At 35.9% G+C, this 26597-nt stretch overlaps 1 protein-coding gene across 1 annotated transcript in view; it reads right to left on the reverse strand.

The window, feature by feature from the left end:
* The window catches only part of LOC126647692 (uncharacterized), a 183643-nt gene that overhangs the window by 22422 nt on the left and 134624 nt on the right, over nt 1-26597 (reverse strand).

Raw genomic sequence — 26597 nt, forward strand, 5'->3', positions numbered from 1 at the left:
ACTGTTTTAGACCTTTTCTCATGGCATGATATCCTGAGGTATTCCACAGACAGCATTACTAACATTCACCCATAGGATCTTAAAAATGTTGTTGTAGTTTTCATTTATTCTGTTATATTGTACATGATACATCATAAAACACTTCAGAATTACTAAAAATAACATTTCAGAAGTATTTTATAATTGTTATTTTAGCTGAAACTACTTGGTCAGCTTTGACACAAATTTGCAAGTACTTTTCCATGACCTTTAAGTTCAGGTCTATGAATAACTTTCTGCATCTGTCAGTCAAGAACGTCACTTGACAATCGGAGTTAACCTTGGCAACAAAATGCTCAGCATGGAAGGAGGCTTAAACCTACCTGAGTGTACTCCTGTTGCTCCTCTTGCTGACCTTCCACCTCTGTCTTTTCAGTTAAGCTCAAAGAAACTGTAATTGTGGCCCAGGCTGGCACCATGAGAGGCTCATTTCAGCCCTTGGTCCTGCAGTCTTAATACTGAAAAGGACCCTTCCTCTGGCAATGGAGTGGTGGTCAGCATTAAGTTCAGGATTATGTCTGCACCATACAGACAGACACCAGAAAGGAAAAGTGGCCCCTGATGCCTCCTCTCCTTTTCCTCAGTCTTTTGAATTGAGAGACAGAATTTCTTGCTGCCTCAAGGCAGGAGGAGAGGAGCTGAGAGATGAGGGCTCACTCTGCTCAATTTAATATTAGGTATTCAGTGCATGGGATCTAGTTCTACAGGGATGATTCTTAGTTTATAATACCAAAGATAGTCTGGCTGCCAGACAGCACTCCCATCCGAGAGTATGCATGTATATATTTGCTTGGAAGAAGAGCTGTAGGACAAAATAGTTGTTGATCTCCTAGTGAATATACAAACGAATTTTATAATTCAACTGCAGTAAAATTTAAGACTTTAGATTTGCAAGTGTATCTGAATATATAAACACTTGAAGCTTAAGAAAGACACAATTATGACGCCTATGGGGATACAGTGTATTGTATAGTTGCAATCAGCCATCTCAGTTACTCAGCAGAAAGGGGTGGATGATTTCTGAACAGGTGTTTGGAAGATTCAGGCAGAACACCTGAACAACTAACTTGAATCTTCCACATGTTAAGCATTTACAGACAGAAGTGCATGGTGTGGGCCTCAAGGGGGAGTTTGCCTGCATTCAACCTGATGCCATGCAGGAGAGACTAATGGGCTCATAAAAGCCAGAAGTTTTATAGAGCAACAGTATTGACTTGTAGTCAACCTCCCCATTTTGGTGCGTGTGCAGGCATACAGCTGCAGCAGTTTTAGCCCTGTGCAGTCTCAGCTTGGGCTCGTACTGTTAGCTCCTGATAAGGCACAACCTAGATTCCTCAGTTACTGAGAAGATGCAGACTAGCAGTTTTCACGGTTTGCACAGCAGGGATGCTTTCAGTCAGGACCCCATGTCAGTGATGCCTGAACCACAGTACTGGGCACTCACTCAGACTGGGTGCATCTGTCACGGTGGTCATCTAATTAGAGACCCTCTAAAAGGGCTCAGTCAAGGTGGCAAAGAAAACCTGATTTACCCAGGTCTTAATTATGTAGCCTTACTTTTGGTATATAATTTATAAACCAAGTAATAGAGATGTCTGTGCTTCCGAAATATCTAATTTTTTTAATTACCACTGTCAACTGATCTGCAAAAAGTTTTGGTGTAAAATAACTATAACAGTACAGTATTTACTTTATTCTTCATTGTTGATGTGGTAAAAATACAGGGATGAACTTGGCCTCAAAGCATGTGGACATGACATTATTGACTGCGTATAGAGCTGCAATGTTGACCTGGATAGAGCTGCACTGTCTTACTACTACATCTGACTGTTGCTAAATCTGTAGTATGTATAAAGGCTAACAGTGTTATACTAGTATAATTTCATTTAGAAATGCAATACACTAGTGATCTTCCCATCTAAACTGTTCACCACAAAACATTTCTTCAATTAAATATTACTTTAATGTGCTTTACTAGTACTAGTATTAAAATATAAAAGTTAATTAAGGTTAATTCATTATTAATTTAAAAGTTAAGCTCTTTTTGTTTAAGTTCTTTTGTCTTTATAAAACAAAAGAATAAATATGTTAATACAATATTCATGAAGTTTATAGAGTGACATTTTTATAACGAGATTATGTATATAACATGTACTCTTTTATATATATTTAATGTGTGTATACATGTGTGATATATAAGGTGCACTCCTATTAAAGGGGTGTATTCTTATGTATGAATAAATATTACGCAAAAACTTGATGCAATGAAAAATTTAGTTATTTTGAAAAACCTCTTCATAAGTTATTAACTGTACATATCTCCTGAGATACTATTATTAAATATGTTGTTTTTAAAAAACCTTAACATATTCTGCTTAAAAAGAGTACAAGCTTTATTGTGAAGCTCTTAAATTTCACTTTTTCAAAGCTAGTAGTGTGTAACCTCTCTTTATTCAAACTTTATTTCTTATATTCACATGGTCTTTTTTAAAGAAAGAAACAGGATATTTTGATTTTCCTAGGGGGAAAAAAAACAACAAAACAAACCAAAACAAACTTGCTGTCAAATAACATTACATGGAACAGCTCATCTGTAGTTTCTGGTAAGGTTTATTCTCTTGTTCTTTGTGCACTGAGTTCAAAATGAATACCCTCTGAGCTTTTTCCTTGTTTTCAGCTAGTTTTCACTTCCAGTTCTGGTCAGAAACTGGAATTATATCTACTTCCAGACTTTGCAAGTTATTGGAGCAGTTTTAGTGTATGAACAAACTGATCCAAAAGGTTGCCAAATATGCTCTAATATAAGTTTTTCTTGTTTTAGAGGTATCTTAGCAAGCAGCTTTGCAAGAGGAAACAAGCTAAAAGGAAACTGTACAATGCTGTAGGTTTTGTTTGTAGCAATTTCTTCACCGTAGGCAAAAATCATGCCAAGAACAAAGAAGTAACATAATTTTTTAAATAGGAAATGCACAAGGGCTTGTTACCCTTTGGCTTTTTCCTTTGTAACATTATTCTTCTGCATATATATCTTTAAAACAAACAACAAACATTTCCTGTAATCATAACCTCAGGAGGGTTTGAAGCAGTGATACAGTAAATTTTATCTTGTACAATTGTTTCTATGCTGAGAAAAAAGATTTCCTCAAAGGGAACAGTGAATGGCTTTTCAATGAAAATAATATTTAGAAGCCTACTAAAATAAAAAGCTGTCTAGAATATATGGGAAGACTGAAGGAAAATTATTCAGATGTCTTTTCTGATACCAAGATGGTAATTGTTCTGTAGTTATTGTCTCATTTGAAAACTAATACAATTTATGTCTGGTTTAGCCAATAGTGTTCTGCTTACTAGTACGCCCAAAGATTTGCTGAAGACCATAAAATAAATAGATGCATTGTTTTATTCCTACCTACAAAAGCTATCATATTAAAATGAAAAAAATAAGTAAGTAAGTAATAAGTAAGTAATAATTACTTACTTACTTATTATTATTACTTGCATTTATTTATTCCAAATCTTAACCATGTATTTAATGATACTGCAAGTTTTTAGGTAAAACTTAGCATGTTTTGAGGCTTTTAGTTGCCTGGGTTTCCTTTTCACTTTTGCTGATTTTTTTTTTTTTTTCTGTATTTGCTACTGGAATATCATACCATATTGAACAGATTTGCTTAAAATGTTTTCTGGAGGATTTGTCGTTTCAGGTTTTCCAAGACTTTGGATGGAGGTTATCTTTTTAGACCAAATTTTTTTACCTTCCTTTAATTTTCCCAGGCTAAGTAGTTTTAGTTTTTATTCCAATTTGGATAAGAAAAGTCACATATTCAGGTTTCTGTTAGTTACTCTGATTTGCTCAAGTGTAAAAATATTGTCATTCAGAGAAAAAAATAATGATTTGAGGGCCATGTGTAGAAATCTCTTATCACAGTGCATCAGTCTCACAAAACAATTCAACTCTAGGTATTATTTGTTAATATAATAAATTTAAAATCTAAAGGTGCCATCATAAAATATGCAGTAATCAAGGATCTCCTAAATGAGTTATCATAGTTTATAACTTTTAAAAATTAAAATAAAGTTAAAGTGTGCATTCCCAATGTACTGTACCAGCTTCTGCTAATTTTTCTGAAGTCAGAAACTCCTAATGATACATGACTTAGACCATAGAAAGAGTATTGCCATGGGTTTACTGTGAATGTAATGTAGTGATCGAGGTCACTTTGTACATCCCTCACAATATACTTCATTTGCAAGCAGATTTCTCGATTTGTGTTAAGGGAAGAAGCCTGTTCAATTTTTAAAAAATGTTTTTCCCTTTTCTCATCTAACATGTTCATAGTTGAAAACAACATTGAAGGCCTGATTCCATATATATCAAAATCAGAATCTATAACCAACAAGCCAAACTAATGATGAATACTGTCTCTTTTTTCCATTAACACAGAAAATCCCATCAGCCCAGATCAGTAGACTACAACGTGCATCACGTGATACAGAAGAGAAGGATAAAAAAAAGAAGATATATTACTTTACATTCACTACGAAAAGCACTATGGAATACTGAAATGGTTCTCTACTTAACACAGCAGCTTCTGTTGATGAATAAGCAGGCTGTGCTTCTTAACTAACTAGGGTTTTACTGCAGTTGATGGCTTCATTCCTAGGTATAATTAATGGTGGTAATGAACACAGAGGACATGAATGTAGAGAAGATCATTGTGACTAACATTTACCCTAGGGAGCAGTTATTCTACTGTATTATTTCTTCTAGGAAAGTTGCCTATGAAATAGAAATACAAACTTTTACCTGAGATAAGCCTTTTGGTCTGCAGAAATGCTGTGGCTAGCTTACCAGAAATGAATTTAGATGTCATGGACCTAGGTCTATTAGGTTATAACTCCCCTATGCAGTCTAGTGATAAAACAAAGTGGATGATAAATGATAATAAAACTGGGATTAGTGTGAATTGGGGTACCCACTCTGATGCCTGAAGTTCCAACCCAATAAAAATCTACAAAATAAATGTGTTAAAATATGGTCTAAAAAGGACAACATTTTTGTTTCTCTCTTGTCTTGGCACTACAATACTCTTTTTATGCTGTCTAATATTTTGTGACCTTCACTTCTCATTTAATTCATACTGGATTCCTCTATTTCAGTGTAACTCCATGCTGCTGTTTCTAGGTCTTCCCTTGTAACAGCATCTACAGTCAACTTTGAACAGACATGGGTCCCCCACCCCTCCAGTAACACTAATTGTTTCAACATTCTCCTCCTTTGTGGACAGGCTCTGATTTGTACAGTTTCATCTTCTCCTTTCCTTCTAAGCCATTGCCGTAACACATCCAGTACTTGGTTATTTGTGAGACCTGAGACAATGGGCCCTGATGCTGAGCTGTGACACCAGCATGCCTCAAAAGCCCCAAAACCTACCAATTAGGTTACTAAGCTTTCTGTAGGTCCCCAGGGAACCCTGATTCTCATTCAGAGAAAGATTTTTTTCAGTGGAAAAAAATTGATAATGTGAATATTGTGCTTGTGTTCTTAAATGCATCAGTAAGCTCCTTTTTCAAGCACTGCCTAAGCCAGAGGGGGAAAAATATAAGTGGATGACAAAATTAATTTTAAAATAAGTTGATCTAATCTGAACTACTAGTGTGGGTGTGTGGTTTTTTTTTTGTTTTCTTTTTTTTTTTTTTTTTGGGGGGGGGGGAGGGGTGTTGTTTTTGTTGTTTTTGTTGATTTTGTTTGTGATTTTGTTTTTGGTTTTGCTTGATTTCTCTACACCTACAATTTAAGCCTTTTTTTTTGGTGGGGTGACCAAGATAAAAAAACTGCTGAATGATGCCTTGTGTGGCAGGATTGTGTAATACCCACTTAAGTAAATTTGACATTAGATACTTTATTTTTTCTGGCATTTAGGCCCAGGGACTTAGAGGAGCAAGATAGTTTTATGTGAGAATATATATCTTTATACATAGCAGCATAACTGATTTAATTACAAGATATGCTACACTGTAATCTTTTAGGGTGATGTAGATATGTCTAACACATTGTAGGAGTTAATAGAACAGAGTTCATAATAAAAAGAAAAAAAACTAATGCAGACAGAAAGGTGGAATTCCTCTTTACTATCTTTAGGTTGTCAATTGTTGCCTAAAAGTACTTTTGTCACTGTAGAAAAATAGACATTTTAGTGCCAGATTCACCTGAACTATTTTTTCTTTCTACTTTATTGTGAGATGAATCCTGTCTAAAGAGTTCAATGCCTTATTGGAGAACCTCATCATACAGCTCTGATACGTGCAAATATATTTTGTCAGATCAAATTGTAATAACAATGGACAGACAAACCTGAATTGACTGAGTTTGTACTGAAGTTATTCTTACTTGTGGAGGAATACTAGTGAAGGAGAGTAGGAGGCAATGGACAGTAGTGACACAACCTGTAAGTGGAATTTTAGGGTTGCATAAAAGTATTTAACAAAAATAGCCTTCACAGGCCAACACTGAAAGGACATATGGCAATCTTCCCAAACCAGAATTCATCAAACACTGAGTGACCCTTCAAAGGTAGTGAACATAGATACTCTGAGAGAAACAGGGATCTCTTTTTAAGTGAAGCAAGCTCAGTGAGAATTTACAAAAAGAAGGAGCCCTAAAGGCCTGAGGAGAATAAAGGTATCATCCTATGTGGTGAAAAATAATGCTCTACTCAACTAGAGCTGCTAAACAGGATGCACATATCTTTATCTGTTTTCTGGAGGAGTAGATACTATTTTTCCAGACAAATTCTGTGGGTGATCTCTCACATTGCCAGGAGTATAAGGCAATGGTAGGTGCTGTGACCCAGGAGGAAACAGACAGCTATATTTACTTAGCCTCTGAAGGAAAACAATGTGTTGCTACTTTCTGACACTGTAGCCACTTGCCAGAACTTTTGCTAAAGCCTTTTCTTTACTTTGTTAGCAGGAGCTGTGTTGCTGAGCTGAGATGTGTTTCTGGAGAAGGTTTGAACAAGGAACAACTTAAAATGCAAAGATGGTATTAAAGACACTACAGCTTAAATTATTGTAATTTTCCATCTTTTCCTGTTGTTATATCCTTCTTAGGTATGTGACAAAAACATTTGTAAAGTCTCTAATAACGGCTAGTCATAGAGCCATTAGTAATTCACAGGAGCTGGCAGAAAACATTTAAGAGAGAAATAGTTAAATATCTGAATCTCCAAGAGTGGAAATTACATTGTGTCCCATTGACCATGTGGTCATGGGGCATGTGTTAACAAGCACTTTGCAGAGTGCAGAGGTTTTTCACAACAGATTTCAAAATTTCTCTTAGTTCCAGATGGGAGTGAAAATAGAATGTTTTGAGTTCATCACTGCCATGGTTTAGTCTCAGCTGGCAGGTGAGTCCCATGTAGCTGCTCACTCACTGCCTTCTGATGGGGTGGGGAAGAGAATTGGAAGAGTAGAAAACTCATGGTTTGAGATAAAGACAACTTCATAAAGAAAGCAAAAGCCATGCAGGAAAGCAAAACAAAATAAGGAATTAATACATTGTTTCCTATGGATTGCTAGTTTTGGCTGGGGTAGAGTTAATTTTCTTCACAGTATGGTACTTTGCTGGTATGGAGCTGTACTGTGGATTTGTGTTGAGCCCAGCATTAATTAATATAGAGATTTTTTTTTTGTTATTGATGAACAGTGCTTACACAGAGCCAAGGTCTTTTCTCCTCTCCATACTGCCACTCTAGTAAGGAAGTTGGGAGTACATGGGAGGCTGGGAGGAGACACAGCTGGGACAAGTGACCTGAACCAACCAAAGGGATATTCCGTACCAAATGACATCATTCTCAGTATATAAAGTGGAAGGAAGAGGGAAGAAGGGGAGATGTTTGGAATGATGGCATTTGTCTTCTCAAGTAATGGCTATGTACAATGGCACCCCGCTCTCCTGGAGGTGGTTGATATTCTTAAGTAAAAAACCCTAATAATTCTTGGGCAAAAGCCATTTAATTTTAGGGTTTCTATTTCTTTCAGGTAAATTATCAGTGTCTTTCTTTCTTAGACCTATATCCACAAGGTTTTCTCGTGTTACTGTTTTCTTCCTTTATATGAATGGGATAATGCTTCTATTTGTCATTTTTATTATATGGTACCAGTTAGTATTAATTATGAGGATAACTGATCTTTTGGTTTAAAATGGGTATTATTATGCTCCTCAGGCATTAAGACAACCCCACTGACAACTTTCAACCATAGTCTCTTAAATCTGTACCGTGATTGACTGACATGAGAGAAATTCAGTAGATTTTCCTCTGGTTTTGGACCACAGAAATCTCAGGAACAGCTGAGTCCCAGGGAAGGACAATTTCTAGTGAACTTCAGCATACTGTGTGGGCGTGTATGGGATAGGTGGAATCTAGCTTTGCTTTGCAGAGTACTAAGGCTTTCATTCTTCCACAGAGGAAAGTATACATTTTAATAGCTAATATCAACAAAAATAGAATTCTAGCTCTTCTCAGTGGAGACAGAGATAGTCCAAAGAGTGACATGGCAAATCTTTGACATCTAAGCACTGTTTCACTACCTTTTATTTTATGCAATGAGTACTTAAAATGTCCATTCAAATGACAGTGTAACACATTTTTAATGAATGTCAAATGCATCTTTTCCCAATATAGTTAATATTTTAGACAGTAGCTCTAGGGTACTGTAGTCCATTTAAATATGATTTTATTTAAGATTAAACTGACAGATTTACATTTAAATGCGGTGTAACAGAAAAACTTACCAACTTGATTCTACATTTGGTTGCATGGGTGTGAAATTTTTCTGGAACTTAGGTGAACTCATGCAGGTCTGTCAGTGAAAATATCAGTTCCCATCAGATCAGTAGTGCTCAGACTTTTCTTTAATTGCAGTTTTTGGAGATGAAATCATGTAATTAAAAAAAAAATACACTAGCTAGTGATTATGGACTCTAAAATATTATATCTCCTGAAATCTCGGGGACTTTTTCTATTTAGAGTGTTTACATTCTGAAGTCATCTCATTGCCAGACACTTCATAAGTTCGTTACCAAAGTTAAACATTTTCAAAATGTCAAAAGCTCTCTTTATTATCAGTAATGAAATTTCAAAAGAAGTGAGCTCCACAGATGTAATGTCTGGTTACAGCATGGGTGCTACCAAAGCATCCTGGGAGTTGTAAGTACTCTATCACACATGCACAGTTAAATGCTTGTATAGGATTGGTTGATAAGGTCCCGTGTTGTGACGTGTCAGCATTTGAAACTACTGTATAAGTTGTGCCTCTTTCAATAAACCATGCTTTTCTTACACACCATATTGGTGTCCTCACGGTCCTTGGGACCCCTTATTTATTATATTAATACAGATGCATTCCTTTCGCACCACGTTGGTGCTAGCCTAGTCCTAAGGACTCATTACTTGTTATATTAATATAACTGCTACACTGTACCATAAATATTACTAAAATGATATTGCTGTAAAATGTAGCTTTTAACAAAGCAAAGCTTTCATAAGGACTATACACTTATATATAGAATGTTTTCATAAGTGAATCCTTTACATTAAGGCATTTCATGGATCATTGCAGACATGGTAACAAAACTACTTTCTTCCCATTTTGTATGAATTCACAGCTGCAAATAACAAACACAAGTCATCACATGCCATGAACTTTCATGAAGACTGAGCTGAAGTACAAGGCACATTGCATAAGAAAGACGTCCTTGCATTGAAAAATTTGCATCAAAAACTATAAGAAAATCTCAGTGCTTAAGTCACTTCTGTTTCTCATTTCCAAAGTCATAATACGTTCAATTTTCATTGGAAACAACAGAACTGCGTGTACAAACACAACCTGGCAAGGCAATGTGATTCATTTTGTGGGAAAATAGATTTTTAAATATGTACCTGCCAATGCTATGCTGTAAGATAAAACCTTGGGGATCCCTGGAGGCTTCTCTTGTGGATTATTTCCCTGTTCCAATAAAAGCATTCATTTTGTTTACTTCTTCTGAAGCCCATCTCTATATTTTGAAGATTACCAAGGTGACAATGTGACATGCTACATTAATTTAAACTTACGTCTGCTGAAGAAACTAGCACTCTGCATACTTACAATGGTAAAAAGGGGGAAGAAGATAGCATTTTCAGATATTTGTGCCCCAAAAACGCATTCTTTTCTAAACTAAGCATAACATTACCATTAGTTTTAAAGTGTGATCCTAGACAAGTGATGCATTCTAAAGAAGTATATTAATGGAATATAAAGCATATGATAGAGTCCATTATTAAGTACATTCATAGCCTATTAATTTTGGCAGTAGTACAACAATCAGCATTTTTACAATCAGGTTCTTTAATTGCTGTTAAGATTAACAGGACTTTTTTAGGTTTTTGTCAGACTTCTGTGCTTCCTGGCATGACTGAATATTGGAACAGAAAACATTCTCACATAATTCTAGTCTCTTCTGAAGAGGGGAACAAATATACTATACAATGCCACAAGATTTTATTAAACTTCATAATTATTTTGCTTAAGACTCTGTATTCAGAAGGTTCAACTAAGGTATTTTAGTAAAAGAACATTGGAAAAAAGTACAATTAAGAAAGTAAGACCATTTTTAAGTGTAAAAGCTATAACATCAGTAATTCATCACTCTGATGGAAGATACATTTGCAAAATAATTGTTTTATAAGTAATACAGTGCCTAGTATAAATGACAGGAAAGTGAAAAAAGAATCAAAGGGAAGTGTTTCCAAATGTTTACACTTGCTGTTTTGATGTACTTAATTGACTGTCTTTTGGTATTCTCAGTGCCAGAGAGAGGCAGAAATAACAGATGAAAATGTTGATTTCTTAACCACTTGTGACACTTCAGGAGGGAAATAGGTGTTCTCACATTTCGCATAGTACATTGTCAGAACAAGATGTATTTGGAAAGAGTAAAATGAATTAAATATTCTGAATACCCTGAGCCTCATTCAGAGTTGCTGTTTTATTATTACTTTGAAAAACTAGAGCAGATGATCATAGGTGTATGTAGACATTTGAAAAACTGGGAAGTTACATTGTCACAAAATTGTAAAATCCACACCACATCTACACCCCTTTTCAACAGTTCCGGGAATGGTGATTCCCCACTTTCTTAGGCAGGCTATTGCAATGCCTGGCCACCCTTTCAGTGAAGAAACTTTTCCTAATATCTAGTCTAAACCTCCCCTGAAGTAATTTGAGACCATTTCCTCTGGTCCTGTCACTTGTTACATGGGAGTGGTTCCTGACCCCACGGAGCTACAACCTCCTCCTGGCTGCAACATACCACCAGTTTCTGTACACAGCATCAGTTTCTTTCTGTATGCACCACTACATACACAAGTCAATTCACATTGCCACCCACTTCATCTTGCCCTGCTTAATTAAGAGGTATGTTCACCAGTAGGTTATGTTTTTTTGTCTCGCATCTGTGCGTATCAGGAATCGTCCCACTGAAATATGGTTTTGCCTTTCACTTTGTCTTCTGACTTACATTTCAGCCCTTATCTTCCTATGTTACAAAGATGAATGTTTTGTAATATGTAGTTTTCTACTGTCTTTTTATTATTAGCTGATTCTTCTTTCCTCCTCCTTTTTTTTTCAACCTCTTCCCTTTCTCAAGCCTTGCTTCAATAAATTGAATCTTCTTTTTTGCTCTCTAATTTAGATATCTGTCTCAAAATAAATCTGAGATAATCACTTGATCTTCTCTATACTAATACTTTTCAGCTGCAGCTCTTTCACCCATAGGCTGAAATTACTAATGATTGAAAACATCTCACTTGTTTAAAATCCCCACTTGTTAGCTTTTATATAGAACCAAAAATAGATACAAGAGTTTCTAAGCTAGATAATGTAATAGACAGCAAGAAAAAAAGCCCACCCACTTATAAGTGCAACAAACTTATTGGAAGCAATGGGCTAAAATACATTCTGGATTAAAAATAATGAAATATCCTTTTCACATCTCTTATTATTGTGAAAAAGAAGATGTTTTGATGAGCTATGGTCATTAACCTCCTGTGAAGTCACAAGTTAACGTGACCCTACAAGGATTAGATTACTTATTTGTAAGTAAGCTGCCAAACTGATGAGGTTATTTGAATCAACGATGATAAATTTATATTGATATTTATATACTGTGAATTTCTTATGGTAATGGCTCATTACTGGTAAGGAGAAAATATATTAAAAATGCTATGAATTAAGAGAGAGCCTAAACCAAGCTGGTTTTATTTTCTTGCGTCATGTTTCTGACTGGTAAAACAGAATCTGATTGCTGGTCCTGTTTGTAATGAAAGACATGCTTCCTTAGGGCCAGTTTTCAGCTTCTGATTTTCAGCTTCTTACAGTGCAGTAAGATCAAAGTAGGATTATTATAGCACCAGTGTTTGATAGCAGGCATTAGAAAATATAGGAAACAGTCATTATACACAGAACAGACAATTCATTCTCCAATATGAAAAACCAATTACGATGTGGTAAAACCCAATGTTTTTGATAAAGTGATGTAGCGTGAGACAGGAAGTCTCATATGAACTTTTGCACTCAGACCGTGAAATATAATCAGACGTTATGAAAGAATGAAGCTCACATGTGACTTCATTTCTACTTTGTTTTCAAAGAGCTGCTGGCAAAGAAGGTAACAGAAAGGCATAGAGTGAATTTCCTTTACATAGGAGAACATTCCTAGTCAGATTAATAAAATTTTGTTTGGATACTTTTATTAAAAATGTGACCTTATATAATGTTCAATTAAACTGCATCCTACCTGACGCAAACCAAGGTGAAAAGAAATATTGCTCATATCAGAAAGGTATTTTATCACGGGTGGGGTTCGGCCCCGCGATCGACCCTAGTGCACATCTTGTATAGGGAAGAGCCCCCAGATAGGTGACTCACAAAATGGCTCTTTATTAAAACAAGGTTTCCGTTTATATAGAGGGTACATAGAAGGGTCTCGAACAAGGGTGGGATTCTTGCCAGAGGCACGAATCCTGAGGGTCAGAGATAAGGGAAGATGGAGGGATTGGCTGCAGGGATATGTCCAGCCATATAGGGAGATTTGGGAGTTAGGGAAGGAGGGGGAGGAATGGTGAGGGGGGCACAGATAGGGGAATTCTGCAGGGGTCTGTGGAAGCGGCGTCTTATCGCTGGATCTCAGGCGCTTCCTGCAGTTGCAGCTGTCAGAGCACCTCTAGATCGATTTCTTCCTCCGAGGTTTCTTCGCAGCCTTTCTGCATCTGTCTCCATTCTCTGTAGGCCTCTGCTGGTCCACTCCCGACAGTATTTCATACAATGTATGTCACCTAAATACTCAGGACAGTCCAAATGCACTCACTCAGCCCGTCAACATTGCAGTTGCCATTGAGTAGGAAGGGGCTCAGTCACAGTCATGCCCAGTGATTCATCTGTGATGACTTAGAACCCTGTGATATATTTTTTGTTCTTCTTGCATATCTTTGGTTCTTCTGAGCTTTAACATAGCTGAAGAAAGGATGAAGTCAGAACTTGGTATTTACATTAACTTAAGACATTTATGCCTAAAAATTGTTTGTATATATTCGGAACCCAGAGGATTTTCTCCCAATAGGTGTGTCTCTTGTTGGACTGTTCAAAGCACCTCCAGAATTCAAGTCATATAAATATTCTCCAGAGATACTTTTTCTGTTTAAATAATCAGTAAATTTGAATTCTGAGGCTAGAAATATGATGGTTTTGTTTCCTTTCTTCCTTTATGATCTTGCAACATACAGATACAGGGGCTGGATAGTAAGATAAAGATCTTTCTATTATCTTTCATTGTTCTTCCCCAGAGCTGTTTCAGAAAAAAGGAAGATGGCTACTGAGGGCTATGAGAGTCCAAATGTAGTATTGAATGACAGCTAATGGGATATAACAGTGTGCATAGCAGTGATGGAGTACATTCCCCTATAAAACTATGTTACACATGAATCTACTGTGTGAAGGACAGCGAAGTCGTCACATGCAGTTTCTGCTACAGAGTCCTTTCAAATAACATATTCAAATCCAGGGAAAAAAACTACCAAAACAAATGACTCTTTATGAATTTATTTTTTTTTTCATTTATGGCATTGGGGTTTTTTTCTTTCGAAGTGGTCATTCCCCATTCAACAAAATTGGATTCCTCTGAAAAAAAGGAGCCCTTCAAAAATGTTTGGTTTGGAGAAGCCAGTCTTCATAGTATATAGCTACCTTCAACTTCCTGAGAGAAGATATTTTGTAAGAATTTTATGAGAAAAACCAGAACAGGAGATAGGTAAAAATTCTCTAAAACCAGCAAAAACTTTATGCTGAACTTGGCTTCTCCTCATGCAAAGAATCAAACCCAGCCATTTTAGTAAATTTATAAGAAAACTCAGGCCATCCCATATTTTGACATAAGCTGTAAAACCACCCACTGCTCTCATTGTATCACATGCACTGAATCAGCAGCATCTCCTGTCACTCACTCAAAAAAGTCTTGCTGCAGTTGATATTTTTCAGCAGAGCAAGGTATGAGTAAGGGACAATGGGAGGGAGGCCTTTGAAGAGTTATAAAAAGAAAGTTAAATCGAAATGGAGAGTAACAAAAGAAGCAAGGAGAGAATACAAATTGAAGGTACAGGGTGGGCTGGTGGTAAATAAAGAAAACTGCACTTACGTAGGAAATGATTAATTTTCTGACAGTTTATAAAAATAGGTAGGTTATGAATCTGTATAAGAATCATGATTGAGCCAGCACAGGAAATCTCGTGTATCCTTATGTATGTTATTTGTGAAGGAATGTGAAGAGAAATTACTTCAGTTCAGACATAGAGACTCCCTAAGACTGGGCTAGCCTCTCCATCTGTGTGTAGCATCTTTGTGCAATATAATGAAAAATGCAATTGAGCCCAGAAGCATTTATTCTACATCACTCTGCTATTGTACTAAATGTTACTGTCTTAAAAATAGTAACATGGATGGGCAAGCAGAAAAATATTTTTATAATTCTATCTTTAAGGATAGGAACTTGTTAATTCTTGTTCTTAATAAGAGTTCAGAAGCAACCCATCTGAAGATGCCTGCAAACTAAATCCCAGAATTTCTGTGTTAATTTGTGAAATTTACCTTATCTTCAATTTCTAAAGTTTTCCTTATATCAAAAAACTTATGATTTAAAGACATTGCATCTCATTGTTCTTCAGTGTTGCTGGTATGTTTGATCTATGTTGTTTTAAATTGATTCTATTTTTAGTCTTCCCTGAGGAATTGAAGGAGAACTCCAAATCCATTTTATCAACAGGAGTATCAGAATCATAGCTGGACCATGTATTACAGGAGAGTGGGGATGGTAGGCTGAAACAGGAATTGACTGAGCCTTCATGTGCAGGACTGTGTACCATCTTGGATGCAAAGCTGCAGCACTACATCAGGTGGACTTGCAAAACCTGACAGAAGATAGATGCTGTTCTTTCAGCCAGTGAGAAACACAACAATTGCCTACATGTCCTCTTTCTTCTAGCAAATCAGAACTGATTTCATGACAGTATTGAAAACATATGGGACCTTTATGTTATGCCAGGAGAAGATAGCACACTCAGGAGCAAGTGCTGGAGAGATATTGCATCCCTAAATTATATCCTGGCAAGAACTGACCTTCATGGCTAGGATATAAAGATAGTTTTAATTTTAATATAGTGTGTTTTAAGGCTTCTTGGGAACCTACTTACCGGAATGCTTCAGAGTGTCTTACTTTGACAGTTTGTGTTCTTTTTGAGCTCTAATGTTTTCTATTTCATCTTCCTCTTTTATTAACACTAGTTTTATTTAAGGTATGCGTATGAAAGACAATGGTGCCTTCTGAAAAACAAAACCGTACAATTCCTTCAGTTAACAATGCCTAACATGATCTATAGCTTGCTGTCAGTTTTTCTGTACTGTGCATATTTCATTATACCTGTTACAATGTTTTTTACCATTGGTTCTAGCTCAGGTAAGAATAACTGCTGACTGTTAATTTAAGAACGTGTTGAGTCCCATTTACTGCAGAATAACAAAAATTTACTAAGAGCTGTTGTGAAGCTATGTTTGGGGCTTTTTGTTAAAAACTATGCAGTAATTCAAAGTAGTACTTTACATGCAGAAATTTGAGAAACTAAACTCTAATAAAGCCAAAATAAGATATTATTCCTGGATAATATTTATTAAAAATAAGTGGTGACTAACAGAATTTATTCAGTATCCTAAATTCTAGATGCTATAAGTCATGGTTTGATTAAAGTTTCTGTGAGGATGAATTTAAATGAAATTATTTCTTCTGTGGAATATTCCCAGCATTATTGATGGCAGATGAAGAAAAAGTACCTAGTAACTCTAAAACAATCCTTGAAACAATCACAGTGGGGTGCTGAAGCAATGGAGCAATGAGGAGTCTCCAGGAGAGAATGAAATTAAGAGTCTCTAGGAACAGAATCCTATAAATCCTTATTTCTTTGACAACTAATTGTTCAAACAGATTTAGGCAGAAACTGTCATAGAGTATAAGGTTAAATATACTCTTTATTAAATATATAATAAATATTAAAGTTAAATATACTCCTTGGTGGTTGCTGATAGGAAGAAAATACAATTTCAAGTTACCTTAGAGGATTACAATGTTAAAAAACACACTCCCAGGGAAATTTGTATATGTAAATGAAAGTATAATGAACTGGAGCAAGACTACCATATGCATATGAAGAATTTTGTTATATAAGCATGAGTAACAAATCACCTGTTTCAGTATCATTGTTTTTTGTTACCTTTTTTGTATAAAAACTCCAGTTGTTTCCTAAAAGGGGTACAAGCTTCGTTAGATGCTTGACACCCTATTCTGCAAAATGGTAATAAAATCAAAAGTCGGTTTGTTGATTGACTCTTGCACACTGGGTGAAAGAACATAGCTTTAGGCACAACAGTATGTGATTGAAGGCACATGAGTATTACAGAAATAGTTATACAAAATTAAAGCTGAGAACACCTTACTTTTGAAAATAATAATAATAAAAAAATCTATGGAATTCTTTCTTGTATGGAAATAGCAGAATTTAAATTTGATTAATATGTGCTGTAAAATACACCATCATGTTTGTATATAACAAGAAAAGCAGGATAGCAAGTCTGTTTTTATCATATGTTTTGATCCTACCTAAAACAGAGGATGCAAATACCATTGCTACCTTCCTGTCTTTGACTTCAAGTGGCTCATTCAGGTTTTAATTACGTTGTAAAGTAAACATAAACGTTCCCAAGAAAGCCAAGGCAGTGGAAAGATTACAAAAAAGGGTTTATTTCAGAAGCACTTTTTTCACTGCGACACCTTGGGCCCTCAGGGATAAAGAGTTCCTGCCCCCTGAGGGCCCCTTTTATCCTATCTGTTTATCTCCTACCTTCCCAAGACCTCTGTGCGTGTCTGTTAGGGCTATCTCTCTCCTCTCAATTATCAGAGAGAGAGGGAAGCTGAGAACTTCTCTTGTTATGCAGGGGGGAAGCATGGAAACTGCATTTGAGAAAGTTACCATTTAGGTAGAAAGCTTTCCTAGAGAAATCCGAGTTCCTAACTTTCCATTACAAATTCTTCCAAAATTTTATCTATCCCTACATATGCATTTAGGAATTTCTCCGTAAATCAAATAATTCAGTTTTGTGGCGCTGGTTCACTTTTTAATTCATGCTATGAACCTCCCTTTATCAGTTATAGAGCAACAGTGAATCCAAAGTCATCTCACCCTTAGAAAAATGAGACCAGTTCCTTGAGTTTGTTTCTGACTCCTCAGATTTTGAGCAAAACCTAAAGAAGGAAAGCAATTGGTGTCCTGTTAGTCAAGAAGTAATTTGAACAGAGGTTTTTTCCACCCAGCTGAGTTACTCTGGTTATCCCAGAGATGTTTCATTACTTCATGGCCTTACAAAGCAAGTGATGGTAGTGTATTGTACCATTAGGGTGTTATAAATGTGCTATTTTTCTATAGCTATTTTTGTTATTGTATTAGAGAAATGTTAATTTAATGACAGCAAATTTAAACAACTATATAAATGTTTTTGAAAGGTTGAATTATTGCTACAGCATTTCAGAAACCTATGTTAATAGAACTTCCTCAAATAGTGTAGGTTATACTCAGCAACCCACAGTGACATGTTGATAAAATCTCTTATACTCTCTCTTTTACACTTTTGAAAAGAAAGTTCTTTTGGTTTTAGCTCAGCAGAATTAGATTTTAATCTTTTGAGGCAGGAACAACTCATTGCACAGTGGGACTGAGACTACTTATCCTGATTACTGTCTGCGAGACATACTATGGTACACATAATTAAAAATAAAAATATATTTTTAATTAAAACAACTTAACCCTGTTTATTTACATATATTCTACATCATATAAATTGTGGACCAGAACCACTGCAAAGTGAGGTGATGGGAATGTAAGCATCTGTTAACATAAATGCTATTCTTAGAATGCTGAAGCTTAATTGCATAGACTGAGTTCTTTATGCAAAGCATTTCAAGCCACATTGACTCTTCTCACACTGATAAGTAATAGGTGATGAAGACAGGTAATTAAAGGTGGAGAGATATATAACAAGGGCAAGAAAAGGGGAAGAAACATCTGGCAATTCAATTTGTGAAGCAAAAATACGATGAAATGTGAAAACATAATAAAGAAAATTAAAAGGACTGTCACAGTTAATAGGATGCCGTATGTATATTTTTTTGTATAACATTTTTAAACTAAATTTAAAATCCTTTTAACCACTTTTGAAGGAATTCTTGCATCATTACAGTTCCACTCTGAGTATACTTATCAACATCCATGAACAGCAACCAAGTTCATTTCATCAGGGCACATGCTGCTTACTTTGAAGAATCTCGTTTTCAAAATGTCAGTCACAGACAAAAGCTCAGCAAAAACAAAACCTTTTTCCAGTTCAGTACTTGCAGACTATTTTTATTCTTTACCAATAAGTGGTGATACTCCATAAATCAGCAGTGATCAATAGATAAATTTTGAGCTATGTATAGAAGGCACTGGAAAAGGAAAACCAAAGTGACCAAATTGCCCTGTTTTAAGAAGCACATCTATCTCAGTCTCATCTTCCAGTAAAATGTACAAATTTTTACCTTTTTATAGCTATGGAGCTCCTGTTACATTTTTCAAAGTGTCACTTCTTGCTTTATCTCCTGCCAGATTATTGAAGTATGTGGCACATGTCCTGTGATTCCGCAATGTGGTTGTTGAGACAAGTGAGGTAGAGCAGGGATTGCTTTTTGACCATCTTACTACAAGGTAGTTTCCTTAATCTGGAATGAATAGAAATGAGATGAATCTGTGTTGAAAGCAAGGTGAATATACCACCCAAGGCAGGTGCTCTGTATGAAGATTGTTGGGTGTATAGAAGTCATTTTACCTTGTTATCCTAATGGGAAACAAGAAGCATGAGTATGTGTGGAAGGGAGTAGGGTTCATAAGAGCATTATTATTAAAAACAAACAGTTTTCAGACAAGTTGTGATAAGAGGAGTGAGGAGAGCAACCAGAGTTATTATTAATGAAAAGGATGACATATAATTACGTCAGCTAACATGCATATTACTATCTTTAGAATAGTTGGGGAAAATAGAAAATGGTCCTGAGCATCCCTCTTTTTACAGCTAAGCAGTATCATCTGTGCTAGTCATTTTGTCAGCTGCCACTTATTGGTAGGGGATAGCTTTTTAATAGGCAGCTATTCCTACAGCAGCCATAAAGATGCTTCCTGTGGAACATGTCACGTGAAAGAAAATGAAGATATGGGAATAAAGCACAATCTGAAAAACGTGATTGATCCTGGGGAGAAAACTGTCACAGTAACATTTTGTCTCATTTGAAAACTAAAAGGCATGTGAATAAGAGTAAAATGACTTCTATGCATTCAGAATAGAGTGCAGTTTTAGATCAAGGCTCCCATTAGGTAAAGCATCTCTATAAGATAATATATAAAGGCATGCTTAAAGTACACATTCTGAATAAGAATAGACTGAAAGTTGTGACTTAGGGGGTTTTCTGAATAAAAATCCAATTCAGTAGGTATTTATATGGAAGAGAAACGCTGGTGCTTTTCTCGTTATTTAGCTCAGAAGAGGTATGCCTTATAATATGATGGAGGTTTTAATGTGAGATGGCATGTGATGGACATCTGCTGTGGAGGTTCTGCTGGGAAAAAAAATCAGAAGAAAACACAGATTTCTGGCTCCTGCATCTTCCTGAGTTCATACAATTGCATGAGTGAGAAGCCCCTGCCTTTCACAGAGCTACCAGCCTTTCTCGTTTGAAGGCAGCTTCTTTGGCTGGAAACACAGACTCAAACAAAGTGAAACATGTTGATGAATGGCCTCAGAAGCCACAATGACTTATAGCTATGATTGTAAATCCCTTTCTCTCCTGTGTCTTCTAGTGGCTTTCTCTTCCTCCTGTGTAACACAGAATAGCTTTCAGAAGAAAAATATGGTGCTTCTCTGCTGAAATACCATAATTAGAGTGTGAGTACTGAAAAAAAAGTCTTAAAACAGAAACAGTCTGAGAAGTCTCTCCTCTAAATAATTAGCCCCCTTATATTTCATTCAGTTTAAAAGGATTCAAATGAAAGGAAATACCTCTTCAGTCCTCTGAGATGTCTTTTTTCATTGAAAGGTAAAATACCAGGTAGGTTTTACTGCTGTCTTGTGTTCTTGCAGAGGTGAAGGTACAGGATGTTGTGAGGTATTTTGTATAGAGATGTTATATATGTAGTCTGCTTATAATACTTTATATAGTATACAATGGTATATAGTATTGTACTATTTTTAACTCTTCTTTCTTACATCAGAATATCATAAATATATATATATTCAACCCTGTGAATAGATTGACAAATATCTATACCTCTATTTGTTTTTCTCTTTTTTAATACTATGCATGTAAACTGAAAGATACCCTGGTACTTTTTCATAACAATATACTAAAAGCAGACACTTATATACATCTGAACAAAATCTACCATGACTAATATTTGTTATGATAGTGGCAGTGAACTGCTAGTGGCACAGTGTTGGGAAAACAAAAATGGCAGGGGTAGGGGAAATGAACTCGTCAAGACAGAGGCTGCAGGACAAACAGAGCTATGCAATGCTCTGTTTCTTGTCAAATGTGTTACCAAATGAGGTTTATAACAGGAAAGCACTACTAAATAACATGATTTTGGATGGAATATCTTTTAAGAAATAAAGAACAGAGCTTAATTCCTGGAGGCTATGATGGGACAGTAGCAAGTGTATTACACAGAATGCTCAGTTGTCCGGTTCTCCCAATAACCCCTAGCAAGAATATGACCAAGAAAGGACACTGCAGCCCCTTTTCAGTTTGCTTTTCTTCAGATGGAAATTAGGTTGGGTGGCAAGGTACGTGCACACATATGTGTTTTGAGCCATGATGCCGTTGGATCTCCTAGCTAAATGTGGTATTTAGAAAGACTTTTCTGGTCCTTTAGTTTAGGCAGAGCTGGAGGGATTTGGTAGTTGCAATATCTGTTTCAGATTCTTAAGAGAATTTGCAGCTAGAGCTACTTCTTCTACTACTATAGAAGGAATTTGGGGCTTGATCTGGACTTGCAACATCCAGCTGGCTGAACAGAGGACCTCTTTTTAACCTGCAAGTAATCACAGATTTCATTAATACTTTTTTTTTTTTTTAATACCAAAAAGTAAATAACAGTAACATCTCTTCTTTTCCTCCCCTCTCTAGACAAATTCTCACAGGGAACAGTACAGTAGGATGTTGGTAAGCTTGACAATACCAGGCAAGAGTGAGTGCAGGGGAACGTGATTTCAGATTATTTCAGACTTTCAGAGCTTTGGTCCTCCTAACATAAGATTCCTGTTATTCTCTGACAGATTTCTTTATTTGTCCATGTTGAATGCACTTTATCATTTGTGTTCCAAACACTGCTAAAATTTTACTCATTAGAGAAACAGTTTGATATAGAATATTGCAAAAGTTAATGTTCCATTGCACAATAAACTAAAATATCATTATCTTGTTAGTATTTACAATAAATGACAATTCGTTACCCTATTATGAAACATCTGGTCTCAAGTCAAGAACTTCGTCATAGTGAAAACGTTGGGATATTTAGAGCTATGTCACACACTGACATACCAAATGTCCTCAATTTTTATGCTCTTAATACAGTGAAGTATTAATCATCTGGATGTTGGAGACATCCATGGTCAAAATAAATATTTACTTAATAATTTAACCATAGTTTTGGCATAAACTGCATGGGAAAGATAGAGTGAGCTTTGAGATATGACTAATTAGCTGCTACTTGTCATCTAAGGCTAGAAGACTAAAAGAAGAATGGTTGGTGTTAGTAAACACCAGAAAAAAAACTTCTGTTGACGGCTAATGTAGAAAGTTCTGGGTTTGCTTAGGATAAGAGTTAAACTAAGCTGCATTCCAAAACAGAAGGAAGTGTGACTTTGGGAAAAAAAAGTTGAAAATGTGGTCAAAACATTTCTTGTATATTTGGATATCAGTGACCAAAAGCTGTAAGATTTTATACTTTGTTTACACTGTAGGAGAATTAGAGACCTTTTGGGTTAAGGCAGGAGTAAACCAGCTGATGGGAATCTGAGGAGTCTCAAGGACTAAGTGTTTTGAGAACACGACAAGGACTGGACATCTGCAGGAACGAGAAAAACAGCACCTGCAGATGGGAGTCTGAGTTGAACCTGCCAGGAGCCATGTGAATAGAAGTGTTGTGGTTAGATTTAGAAGGAGAAGAATTTTAAAAATAAGATATGTTGACTAATCAATAATAATTGTGTGAACAGTGTATATTTTGTGTATGTGACCAATAATAGGTTAAGTAGTCAAATATGTGGTAGTTATTGAATTGTATAAAAGTAAGTGTAATTTCCAATAAAGGTGAAGCTTCCAAAACATCATATTGGTGTGTGTGAAGTTTCCACTGGGTCTCGCACGTGACAACATTGCACTATAATTTTTTCTTGGTTTATGAAAAAAATAAGAATAGTATGCATGAAATGAGGTCATTTGTGTAGGATTGAACAGAAGGCTTCGTGTGGAGGTGGGTTAAGAAAGAGATGGACTTAGATACCAGCTGTTTGGACAGAACAGAAAGGCAAATTCAAGCTTGAGAAGAATGACTGTAAATCAATGACTGCTGGAATACACTTCTCTCTACTTTTGGAACGGTCCTGATATGCTTAACTGCATATTTTAGACGGTGTGATGGTAATCAGCATGAGGTTTTTAGGCAACTGATTTAATTCTAGTGTTTAAAAATTTTCTTAATTCAAGAAAGTAGTCTGCTGGATATATAAGCACTTGGGTAGCAGAGTCTGATCAATCTTCATGTCTTACACAAGAAAAGCCATTTAAATAACTTAGTAGAAGGTTTTGTTCTGCAAAGTAATTCTAATTATTTGATTCAGCAAGGGATTTCTTACTGTACTGCTGGAAAGAGAACAGTATGACTTATTTGTGTTTTTATTTTTAATGTTACCAAAAAAATATTTCGGGCAATTGTAAATGCCAAGAACAAAACCTAAAGTCTGTGATGCTCTTCCCCCTATGTAATTATTGTCACACAACTCCAGTGTTGTTCTGAACACAATGCTGCTAATAGGTTATGGTGCTTTTATAGTTCTAAACAATAGACTAGTTCCAGATAGCATGGGATTGATCTTCTGGCTTTAAGGTTATCTAAGAGTAAATGATAATCAGCGCTTGATCCACTTTATTTTCTTGTCAAGAAACTCTTGCAGTCATTTCCTCTCTTGCTGATTCAGAAGGGGGATAATAACCAGCTAGGGGTATCAGATTCCATCATCAGATCCACTGGAAAAAATATACCAGTTCAAACATTTGATGAACCATAAGGCTGTCTAGATGATGCCTATGAGCAGGAAAAAAAGTCTTGTCTCTCAAGTCAGTCAATTGGTTCATCTGTGCAGAAAGTCACTGTGGAATTCCTGGACCACTGAGGGAACTCAAGATTAAATGCACTGTGTGTGCACACAAGCACAGGCCTGACACTCAGCCAGACTAAGTGATAACTATAGGGCAACTGAATTCTTTGTTGCAGTTACAACATAAACTTTGCAGCTTTTGTCATGTGGGATTAAGTATCATGAAGGATGATTAAGTGACATCTCTCCTCAGGAAATCCTTTTGTCCTCATTCCTCATCTGAAAGAATTCATCTTTTTCTATAGCCCTGAAAAGCCTGCAAGTGACTCTGAATGTAGGTCTGAGGATTCACTGTTCCTCCTGAAAGTATCTGTTATCGTTATTTGTCATATATTTTTGTGTTGTTTGGAGACCTGGTTTGCATCTTGCAATTACTATAATTTTGGTTTAAATCCTGAACTCTAAACAAGCGTCCAGTGATGGGATATAGCACATTGAAAATGAAAAAAAACCAGAACAAACAACACAACAACAACAAAAATTACAGAGTTGCTTAGGTATAGACCTACTAGAAAAAACACTCCCCCAAAAGAAGGAAACCTTGTCAGTTGCCATTAACTGAAACTGGCTGTGAGGTTCTGATTTGATATAAGGTAAAAGAAATTTGCCAACCTTTAGCCTAATTTAACATTGGTATGTGTTGCCCCGAGAGAGACTGTAGAAACTCTGCCCTTGGAGGTTTTTAGAGCCCAGCTGGACAAAGTTCTGAGCAATCTACTCTAGTCAGTGTTGACTACTCTGCGTAAAAAAGTGGATATGCGGATTTCTTGAAGTCCCTTCTAAACTGATTTATTCTATGATTCCATGATTCTATGAGAATTGGAGAAAATGAGCAATGGAAGTAAGGAGATGGCCATCTGAAGATATGGGAAAATACTTTTTAATAGCTTAAATCTAACTTTTCTTCCCCTTCTTTTTTACCTCAAAATGGGAGAAAATATCTCAGTGGATTTTCTGCTATAGTAAAAAGTGACTATTAAGTAGAATATTGTATGCAAGACTTTTTTTATATCATCAAAGAGACAGACTTGGTTTAGTCCTTTTTAAAGGACATATTCGCATTGTACACAATGTCATTTGCTCAAGATGAAAAGTAAAAATTGAGAACATCCATCAAAAACAGAAGAATAGGGCCATAGAAAGTGGAAATAATACAGTGAAAAGTTTGACCTTTGTTTACTTCACCTTTGCAACTATAGGACTATAACATCTTTTTCATAAGCAGTTTCCATGTAATAGAGTCACTTCTGCAGAAAATCTGGAATAACATTAAGATGAATCTAGTTCAAAAAGGACTGTTTTATCTACTTTACAGGACAGGATCAGGTCCATAAATCAAAGCAACTCTGATCTGAAGGGGAAAAGATTTTCCAATGTCATACACATTCCTAATAGAATGAATTGCCTAAGGAAGGTATTTATGAAAACACTAACCAAAAGTGTGATGCAGGAGAAATCTTCTGTTGAAATTGGGGTAATATATCAAAGTGACAGAAATAAGACGTAAGGTTTCTTTTAATCAGTAAGTTCTGTGTAATTAAATGTGGTGTAACCAGCGACTTTTACTGTTAAGAAATGAAAATATAGATGTGTTTACATGTTTGCTATCACACATCTTTGGTAAGAGTGGAAAATAAAATTACAGGAGAGGGAAAAGTATATTTGTTTTCTTCATGGGTAAAGCATAAAGACAGAGCTTTGTTCCATGCATTTTGTTAGAATCAGTCCATGGTCTTTAAACTAGAAGTTCTCTGGCTGCAAAGCAAAACATAGTAGAGAGGAAACACATAATTTCACTAGTAAGTCAGAAGCAGAGCTAAAAGCACTTGTGAGTGTTTCCACGTCTTTGATAATTATTTTGCCATTCACAGACAATGTTCAGTGTGAAATAAACAAATTCATGGAATATTTCACAGTGACTCTTGAAACTTGGTAAAATATATGAGGAAAAAGTGGTTTCTGTCAAAGTGTTAAAAATGCTATCCTCAAATCACTGCCATTAAAAACAGAATATTTCAGCCATGAGAGCTAAAAGTCTATATGGTAGGATGACAAGCACGGTAGCAGGTGGGTAAAATAGAAAGCTGTCTTGAAGCAAACAGTATTTGAGGATGTTTCAAATATAGCTTCTTGAACTGATTACATGCAGTGCAGAAAGTTGATTTATGTCATGACTTCACATGTGATATTCAAGTGTTTCCATTGCTGATGAAACAAACAAAAAGCAGTAAAAGCATTTCTATATTCAACAGAAAGTCAACTTTCATGAGGTCCTGAGGTTATAAACCACCTTGATGTATGTCTGACCCTGAAATGCCATCTGATTTCCATGAATTTCTGAATATATCTGACTTCATATTCTGCTGTTTTTCAAGGGTGCTCATTTAAAGCTCTTTGAAATGGTTTTTGCCAAAATTCAAAATTCCTTGTTTGGTGGAAATCCTCAAATCAACCCA

The sequence above is a fragment of the Myiozetetes cayanensis genome, unplaced genomic scaffold, assembly GCF_022539395.1.
Source record: "Myiozetetes cayanensis isolate MyiCay16 unplaced genomic scaffold, myiCay2020 scf1, whole genome shotgun sequence".
Classification (NCBI taxonomy): Eukaryota; Metazoa; Chordata; class Aves; order Passeriformes; family Tyrannidae; genus Myiozetetes; species Myiozetetes cayanensis.